This window comes from Hippoglossus hippoglossus, chromosome 13 (assembly GCF_009819705.1).
Source record: "Hippoglossus hippoglossus isolate fHipHip1 chromosome 13, fHipHip1.pri, whole genome shotgun sequence".
Taxonomy (NCBI): domain Eukaryota; kingdom Metazoa; phylum Chordata; class Actinopteri; order Pleuronectiformes; family Pleuronectidae; genus Hippoglossus; species Hippoglossus hippoglossus.
The window spans coordinates 21,573,575-21,582,881 of record NC_047163.1 but is presented as its reverse complement, the minus strand read 5'-3'; positions in this window follow the sequence as shown (position 1 = coordinate 21,582,881).

Here is a 9,307-nt window from a genome sequence, read left to right as displayed (position 1 = left end):
AGAGTAAGGACTGATAAGAGCAGACTAAACAGCCAATACAACATCACATTCTTCATCACTATCAAAAGGGTTCTGGGGAGGGAACCAGTCAAGGAGGGGAAACACATCTCTGGGCTCATTAGCAAGGTCATCATGGGACAGTTGCATATATGCACCAACGTGGCCGGTCACCGTATCACCAACCCACCTATACATAAGAGCCTTCATGCATGTAAGGGTGCATGAACAAAAGCACAATATAATGCCAAAAGTAAGTAGTACAGGAATTAACAGTTGAACCAGCATCGCACCCCAGGGGCCAAGTTTGTCAACCAGCCATCTGTTGAATGAAAATCCTGCAGAGTCAGAGTGGTTAAAGGCATCTCATAATCTTCTCTAGTGAATCGATTACAGAGGTGAGGTTGTCAGAGTTATCAGGGATCAACGTTACACAAGTATCTTTAGTAAAATTTAGAGTGGCACAAAGGCCACCTGTTTTGGCCAGAATATAATCAAGTGCCATTTCATGCTTCAAGAGTGTTAGACGATGTGATTTGTCATTTGAAGAAAGATACTTGAAACCCCTAATTGTTTCGTTTGCGAACATGGATAAAGAATAAGTCATGTTGTCTATGTGGTCAGCTAAAAATGTGACACCATACCATGGTAAAAGGCTGATTCCCCACTTCTCGCCAAGGGAAATTCGCCAATGATATGACTCTATCGTGGTAAATTGTGCCATGTCACGTTTAAATCTAGAATTGGAGGATTTTGTGGCCATAACAATAATATTGGAGATTGAGATATTCACTAGGGCACAACAACCTGACCAATATTTAGGCAAATAAGGATATAGTGAGCCTTTCCCACATTGCCATGCAAAATTAGTGAGCACGGAGCTACCGTTGTAATTGATTACCCTTCCATTTGAGGAGATACCTTTATCATACAAATAAATGTCACAAGAAGCATTTCCTAGGGATTGGCCTGTAGAAACTTGGCAATAACACATCTTGTAATGTCGTGACCGTAGATCTAATTGGAGTGTCATAGGGTATGCGGATACATTTACTGGCTTATCATTAAAAAAGGTGGATCTCGCGGAAACAAACTAAAGAGACGCAGCTGGCATTCCCCATAAAGCCCATGGAGGTGTCATGGGAATTTCTGTAAAGTCAAGCACAAATCATACAGTTGTCTCTCTGGTAAGTTTAATTTACACCTGCAGGTGGGCTCACCCCACACAGCCACCTAGTGTGACGTGTATAGAATGAGCACAGAGCATAGGAGAATCACTTCACTTATACAATCAGAAGCCCCTCCCCGCGAGGAGCCAAAAGGTATTCTTCAGCCTCTTGATGTCTGACCAGGTTGGGCAGAGTTCCTGTCTCAGATCTCTGTCTCAGACCCCTGGTGTGCCCTTCTGGTGTGAGACAATCTGTCTCCGAGATCCCCTATCTAGATCTACAACATCAAAAGACTCAAGTCCTGTATACAATGCAGAGTTCCCCTCACCCATCTCTATCAGACACACTAAGTAACCCCTGCAGTGAAGCATTTGCTAAGACACACATGTGAGGGCCATAAACACTTATAGTCCCCTCTGCAACTCTTGTAAGTCACAGAAACACATTTGTTATCTACTTCTTCTAAATACATATCTGTTCTTCTATTAAACATTACACAAATGCAAAATCTGCCATTACAATTCCCCCTTTGAGCCTAAAAGGCTCAATATCCTTTATACATCTTTATACCATCTCATCATCCTGGAAGGGAAACATCCCGGATAGATGAGTTTCAGGAAGTTGAACATATCGTCCAATCATAGACTTGATTAAGGAAATAACCATAGTCTTAAACTCAAAAGACAATACAACAGTTCAACAACACTAGTACACACATGCAAATTCAAATAGGTTTCAACAAACTTCAATAACATATTTTGCAATCATTCAAAAGTAGGCGTGACCATCAATTCCGCCCTTCAGGAATCTGAGTGTCCTTGTTCTTTCTCTGGACAATAGGTCATTTAAAAATTTGAAACGATATGCATCATATTGTCAAAAATGTTCACTGTGTATGTGCCACAATTCGTCCTGATTATGTGACAAACACCTTCTTGGCTAGCATCTTTTCTCAAAGCCATCCTGTGATGCAGAGTCATTCCTGACCCTAGATAGTGGGAGAAAGAGTTGGAAACCCAGCCCCCCCTCTAAAGATGTTAATCTTCCATCTCCAGAGCAAACTCATCTGTTTGTGTGTGTTCTTCACAATGCTCCCCCCCCCGGGGCAAGTCCTCCAAAACCTTTCATCTGGAGACACTCACACTGTGGAACTCTCATCTCTTGATTGCACACAATGAGTTGAATCTGTATATGAGCTTGGGTCTCTGATGTTTTCATGGTCTCAAACCATGCATTCTCCAGGCTTTGTCAGTTCATCAGGGAAGTCGAACATGAGTTCTCCTTTTGTTCTGACTTTGATGCTCAGGTTATATTTCGTGGTTTTCTTCCTGCCAAGGTTTCACATGCCATATTATTGGTGGCAGGACGACGATGACGGTATTCATGAACAGGGAAACCATCTTTTCCCTCGAACTGCATCCCAGTCGTCCCATCAGGTGTCGTTGTTTTCCCCCTTCTGCGCTATTGTATCAGCAGTGCCCCTCGCCAACCCCCTCTTCAAAGTGTTGCCTCTTCTTGAGATTAGAGACGTGTGGCCCTAATCATTTCCACACCCCTCCTTGCTTGCAAACACGAAACAATTGAAGGCTGAAGGCTCGCACACTGACACAACGCACGCTCCGTCCTGTAGAATCCACTCGTGGCTCCGGAAATCCTCCTTCAATGGCTTGCATGTCTCCAGGTTGACCTTCACTTCCGTCTGTGTGGTGAGAGGCACTTGGTTTGCACTCGTTCCATCGACGTGCTCTCCTGGTTTCCTTCTCACGTCCTTCAACACAATCCAGTCTCCTGGTTTCAGATCATGCAGTTCCCTGTCTATGGATTTCGGTAGGGAGTCCATCACCTGCCTGTGGATATTAAAGAGTACAGGGGATAGGTTTACACAATATCTACCAATTCGTTTTTCAATGTGCTGTTGCCTCCTTCCACTGTTTGTTTCTTTCCACTGCCCGCCACTGGCGGGATGATAGGCACGATGTTGCCTCGTGTCGATACCCATACTCACCAGCATCCTTAAAGCTGTGCTTACAAATGGTGTACCATTATCAGTGGACATCTTTTCGGAATTTCCCAACGTGGAATGAGTTCTCCGAGCAGTGTCTGCGCCACTGCTGAAGAATCCTGTCTAGATGTGGGGAAAGCTTCTACTTGCATAGCATACATGTCAACAAGAACAAGACAGTATTTATTTATTTCTCTAACTTACTCAATTCAATTTAATCTTTATCAAATTCCTCTATAAATGATCAAACTGTTTGTTTGGTAGTGGATTGTTTACTTTGTGGAATCTGGATTTCTTTACCTACTTTAATTGTAATTCAATTACACGACTCAGATAAAAAAAAGTTTTATTGAGTTTTGTTTAGAGTGTTGTTTTTGTACACCCAATACATCTATATCTATATTCCTCCCTTTTGACACACTGACTATAGTCATGTGTCAATTCAAACTAATGAAGAAACATACATAAGTTAAACAATATCATCCATGCGACCCACATCAAAAGTCTGTCAACCACCAAACAAATTACTGATATCCATCAACCAGTTTACTCCTTAAATTTATTAAATTCAATCTGTATTCTTAAAAAATTATTTAATTGCGATTGACCCTTGTTTATAGCTCCTATAACCTACATTAAGTCAATCATTAAAAATCTTTAATACGCACTCCTCATTTGCAGACTGCATACAGTTTGCATAATAACACAGCATCTATCAGCACACAGATGAGTGTGAAGTGAAATAGGTTCATGAATCTCCTATTCAATCAACTCGGCCAAAATCACATGCCACCCCCATGCAAACCTGCTATTAGTGTTGCTCTTAACACTCTTGTCCCTAGCATATTTGCATTCTTCAGTCAATGCACAATAGTGTGATGGGAGTGGTTTAGCCTCTATTGTATCACACAGTCGTAAACCCACTTGGTTATCTCAGTTGCTGCATCCTTTGATGCTGAACTTATCACCAAACAACTATCACTTCTGCATAATTAGCTGTTTATCCTTTAAATCTAATTCTAAACTAGGAGAAAAAAAAACCTTTTTTCTCTTTAGTTAAGAAAACTGCTACGCAATCATTTGGCTATCCCTACCGATGTAGGGAAAAGAGTCGCATAGTAAAAAAAACATTGCATCTCTAAATAGTGATGTCTATCATCTAAGGCAATACTGTCCCATATCTGAGCCACCTGGTTGTTAAAAGGTGGGAGGTATTTTGCTCAAGCAAAATCATCCTATCAGCATATTGGCACCAGTAAAGTCATATATCACAGCGTCACATATCACACATCAAATATCACAGCTCTCTCAGCAGTTGTCGAAACTCTAAAACATTGTTTGAAGCTCTGCTTCCTTTGTTTTTCCTTACAGGAAAAAAAGTAGTGTGTTAACAGACAATCTTTACATATTCCATACGAGGATTCAGATATTCTTTTCTATTTGAGTCTTATCCCTTGATCAGACCCAAAACATATTTGTGCCCGGTCCACAAACATGACGGTACCTGTTTCAACTCAGGAATATCATTACTGTTTACACCAAACCTAAAAATCGTAATACATTTTATCAAAAGATTTACCACATTCAGGAATGAGTTCAACATTCCTAATTTCATTTATCACTATGGAAAATCGTTTGCAATTAACCTTTAACCCTCTTTAAAAATATCTTATTGGTATTAAATGTCTTTTCCCCTCCAGTAGTATTATAATCAAAAGTTGATATTTTAACAAATCTTTTAGCCAATGAGTCTATCAAAACTACTAAGACAACACAGTGTTTACTATCTCAATACAACCAACTTACTTTATCCTTTCTTTAATTCACATCCTCTATAACCTTCTTAAACTTAATTTGCTCTTACTTAAAAGTCCGCTTCTCTGAGTAAATAACATCTATGTTCACATTTGTCTGAAGTCTCTCTGCCTCTGCCTTTCGCAAGAGGGTGTTACTTCCAGAGAGTAGAAAAGAGTCTAGACATCCCATTGATATGCTAGTGTCAAATCCCCCTTTCTCTATCTAACAAATGCAGATGTTATTTAGACTCCAGTTACCTCTAATGCCCTGCGGTGTTTAAAATTTAACATACCACTCAATGAACACATCAAATCTTTACCCATAAGATTTATCAGGCAGTGTGGTAACAACAAAAATGAATCTTAAACAATCTCCTTCAACCACATCATGAAAAATAGCAATTCTACAGTGCATCTCTCTATCACTGTTGATAGACCTGTTGCTCCAATCATTATGAGATATCCAACATTCATTTTAGGAGTAATATCACTCTTCACATCTATTAACTGATTCCGGTTCCTGAATCTACAAATATATGTGATGTTTCTACCACTCACTGTGATTTGTGTGTTCGGGCATTAGTTTATACACATCATTTTGAAAATATTTAACATAAGGCACAATAGGCCTCTCTCTACTGATCTTCTGATCAAGCTCACAATGGTCAATAGCAATCTTAATCATCTGTTCTATGTCTAACATTAATTCACATGGTGTGTGTGTAACCGTGTTCTTACTATAGTGACGTGCTTGAAACTCTCTCTCTCCATCTCAGTGTCCTCACCAGATGAATTCCTTCACTGTCCCCAGCTCACCGCTAATCAATCGCACTGTGTGCGCTGCTTCCCAGGGCATTCTCTTGCCCACCTCTTGGTGGAGCTGAGTCCAGATCAGAATCTAGTCGGAAACACTGAGACTGGAGATTATTTCAGTTCCTGCATATTCACTTCAGTTAAACAACATCCATACACTCTTCAATCCAGCACAAATATCCCTACTTTCATTTTCCTTTTTCTTTGTCCTCTCTACTTCATTCTTATTCTTTTTATTTCTCTCTTTTCACACGCAGTTTAGTTTTGAATTACCAAAGATAATTCAAACTCAAACTTCCCATGCTCGGAAAAGACACAGTCATCCTCTCTATTTTTAAACCTATTTTCTCAAATAGGTTGTCTCAGCAATTGTGAACCCGACTCTTATTTTATAAATTTAAACTCTGGTTTGTTCAGCAGAATACGAAATTTGGAAAATAAAGTTCTGCTTATATGGGAAAAGAACTTAAAAGTCTCTTAATTTAATTTTTTAACCAAATCGTTTCTATCTCTTAAAAATTTATTTTAAGATTTATTATGAGGTTGTTTATTTTTCCTTTTACTATTAGCTTTTAAAACGCAATTATACCCCAAATATATTTAAACATATACTCACCTTTTTCTCCAGTTTCGAGGATTCTCAGATTCCTCTCTTTTTCTTTTCTCCTCTGCTTTCTCAGCTGAAATCCTCAGCTTAAATACTCAGTTTAGTTTCATCAAATTCTACATGTTTCTTCTTTCACAGTCACACATATCCATCAACAAAATTTGTTAAGTTTTTAGTTTATTAGTGTTTTAGTGTTAGTAACCTTAAACCTTCAACCAACACCAAAATGCTTTAAACCTTCAACCAACCTTCAAAAAATGCTTTTGTAAGGAACAATAAAAACCATCTCCAATATAATGTTGTCAATTGTAATTACCTCTTGTAATTCCTGATCACTTGGCAAATTTCTCCATTATTGTTCCTACGTTTTTGATTCCTTAATACATTTTAAAATACTCTGCCTGATATAATGCCTTAGAGAAATCTCATATTCACACTTCTCTTTAGCACCTCGCATGCAGGTACAAAATGTACTGGAATTATCAGATTTTCAACAGATTGCTGTACTGAGACGATCCGGACCTGGCCTTGGTCCTTCCGTCCCAGCTACACCTCTATTGCAAAATAATAATAATATTACTATATATTAATAATAACTACTAGTCATGAGCCCGACATCAGAGCCCAATCTTATTTATAATATTTTTTTTTATTTGAGTTTTGTTTTAAGATTATCTTCTTTTATTATTAGCTTTAACAAACCCAATTCTATCTCTTACGTAGTTACTTTTTCCTAATAGGAGGTTTTTAGAAAACTCCTCTCTTTCCCCTCTTTTTTTTTTTTTTTTTTTTAAAAAGTTTTTATTTCTCTTGCTTAATACATTTTTAAATACCCCGCCTGCATCATAATACTTTCAGAGAAATATCATTCAAACCCTCTAGACACACTTCTCTTTAGTCCTACGCATGCAGGTCTTTAAATACTTGAAAATACCATTACTTATTATAACAGTTATAATTATCATGAGCCCGACGTCTGAGCCCAATCTTAAAAGTGTGTTTAAATTAATAAACACTCCAATATTTATACTTATATATCTACAATGTATACTTTTTGACCTTTTCCTAAAGATCGAAACATGAAGCTTCCTTGATTCTACACCGATTTCCAAAACCTTGCCATGCAGACACGTCTGTCCCTCAATACAATGAATGAGTGAATCTTTTACCATTGGCCCTTTTCCTAAGGATCCTAACAAAATTTCGCTTACCAGAAAGACACTGCTGCCTGCCGTACTTGGTTCGCCAGATCACTTCAGTGAGAGTACTCCCGGTTCTCCAGCATCAAGCCCCCCACTTCTCCAAACTGTTTAGGGAGGTTGAGGTCAGAGTATTAGACTCTTTGAGCATTTGTCACCTTCAGCAATGAGATCCAGAGCGTCCTCTCACACAAGTGATCCTGCCGACAACGCCAAATTGTCATGGGAATTTCTGTAAAGTCAAGCACAAATCATACAGTTGTCTCTCTGGTAAGTTTAATTTACACCTGCAGGTGGGCTCACCCCACACAGCCACCTAGTGTGACGTGTATAGAATGAGCACAGAGCATAGGAGAATCACTTCACTTATACAATCAGAAGCCCCTCCCCGCGAGGAGCCAAAAGGTATTCTTCAGCCTCTTGATGTCTGACCAGGTTGGGCAGAGTTCCTGTCTCAGATCTCCGTCTCAGACCCCTGGTGTGCCCTTCTGGTGTGAGACAATCTGTCTCCGAGATCCCCTATCTAGATCTACAACATCAAAAGACTCAAGTCCTGTATACAATGCAGAGTTCCCCTCACCCATCTCTATCAGACACACTAAGTAACCCCTGCAGTGAAGCATTTGCTAAGACACACATGTGAGGGCCATAAACACTTATAGTCCCCTCTGCAACTCTTGTAAGTCACAGAAACACATTTGTTATCTACTTCTTCTAAATACATATCTGTTCTTCTATTAAACATTACACAAATGCAAAATCTGCCATTACAATTCCCCCTTTGAGCCTAAAAGGCTCAATATCCTTTATACATCTTTATACCATCTCATCATCCTGGAAGGGAAACATCCAGGATAGATGAGTTTCAGGAAGTTGAACATATCGTCCAATCATAGACTTGATTAAGGAAATAACCATAGTCTTAAACACAAAAGACAATACAACAGCTCAACAACACTAGTACACACATGAAAATCCAAATAGGTTTCAACAAACTTCAATAACATATTTTGCAATCATTCAAAAGTAGGCGTGACCATCAATACCGCCCTTCAGGAATCTGAGTGTCCTTCTTTATTCACAATAGGTCATTTAAAAATCATATTGTCATATTATTGTCATCATATTGTCAAAAATGTTCACTGTGTATGTGCCAGAATTCGTCCTGATTATGTGACAAACACCTTCTTGGCTAGCATCTTTTCTCAAAGCCATCCTGTGATGCAGAGTCATTCCTGACTCTAGACCTGGGAGAAAGAGTTGAAAACCCAGCCCCCCTGATGTTAAGATGTTAATCTTCCATCTCCAGAGCAAACTCATCTGTTTGTGTGTGTGTTCCTCACAGTGCACTTGCCCCAGGGGGGACCCTGGGTCAAGCCCTCCAAAACCTTTCATCTGGAGACACTCACACTGTGGAACTCTCATCTCTTGATTGCACACAATGAGTTGAATCTGTAAGTGAGCTTGGGTCTCTGATGTTTTCATGGACTCAAACCATGCATTCTCCAGGCTTTGTCAGTTCATCAGGGAAGTCGAACATGAGTTCTCCTTTTGTTCTGACTTTGATGCTCAGGTTATATTTCGTGTTTTTCTTTCTGCCAAGGTTTCACATGCCATATTATTGGTGGCAGGACGACGATGACGGTGTTCATGAACAGGGAAACCATCTTTTCCCTCGAACTGCATCCCAGTCGTCCCATCAGGTGTCGTTGGTTTCCCCCTTC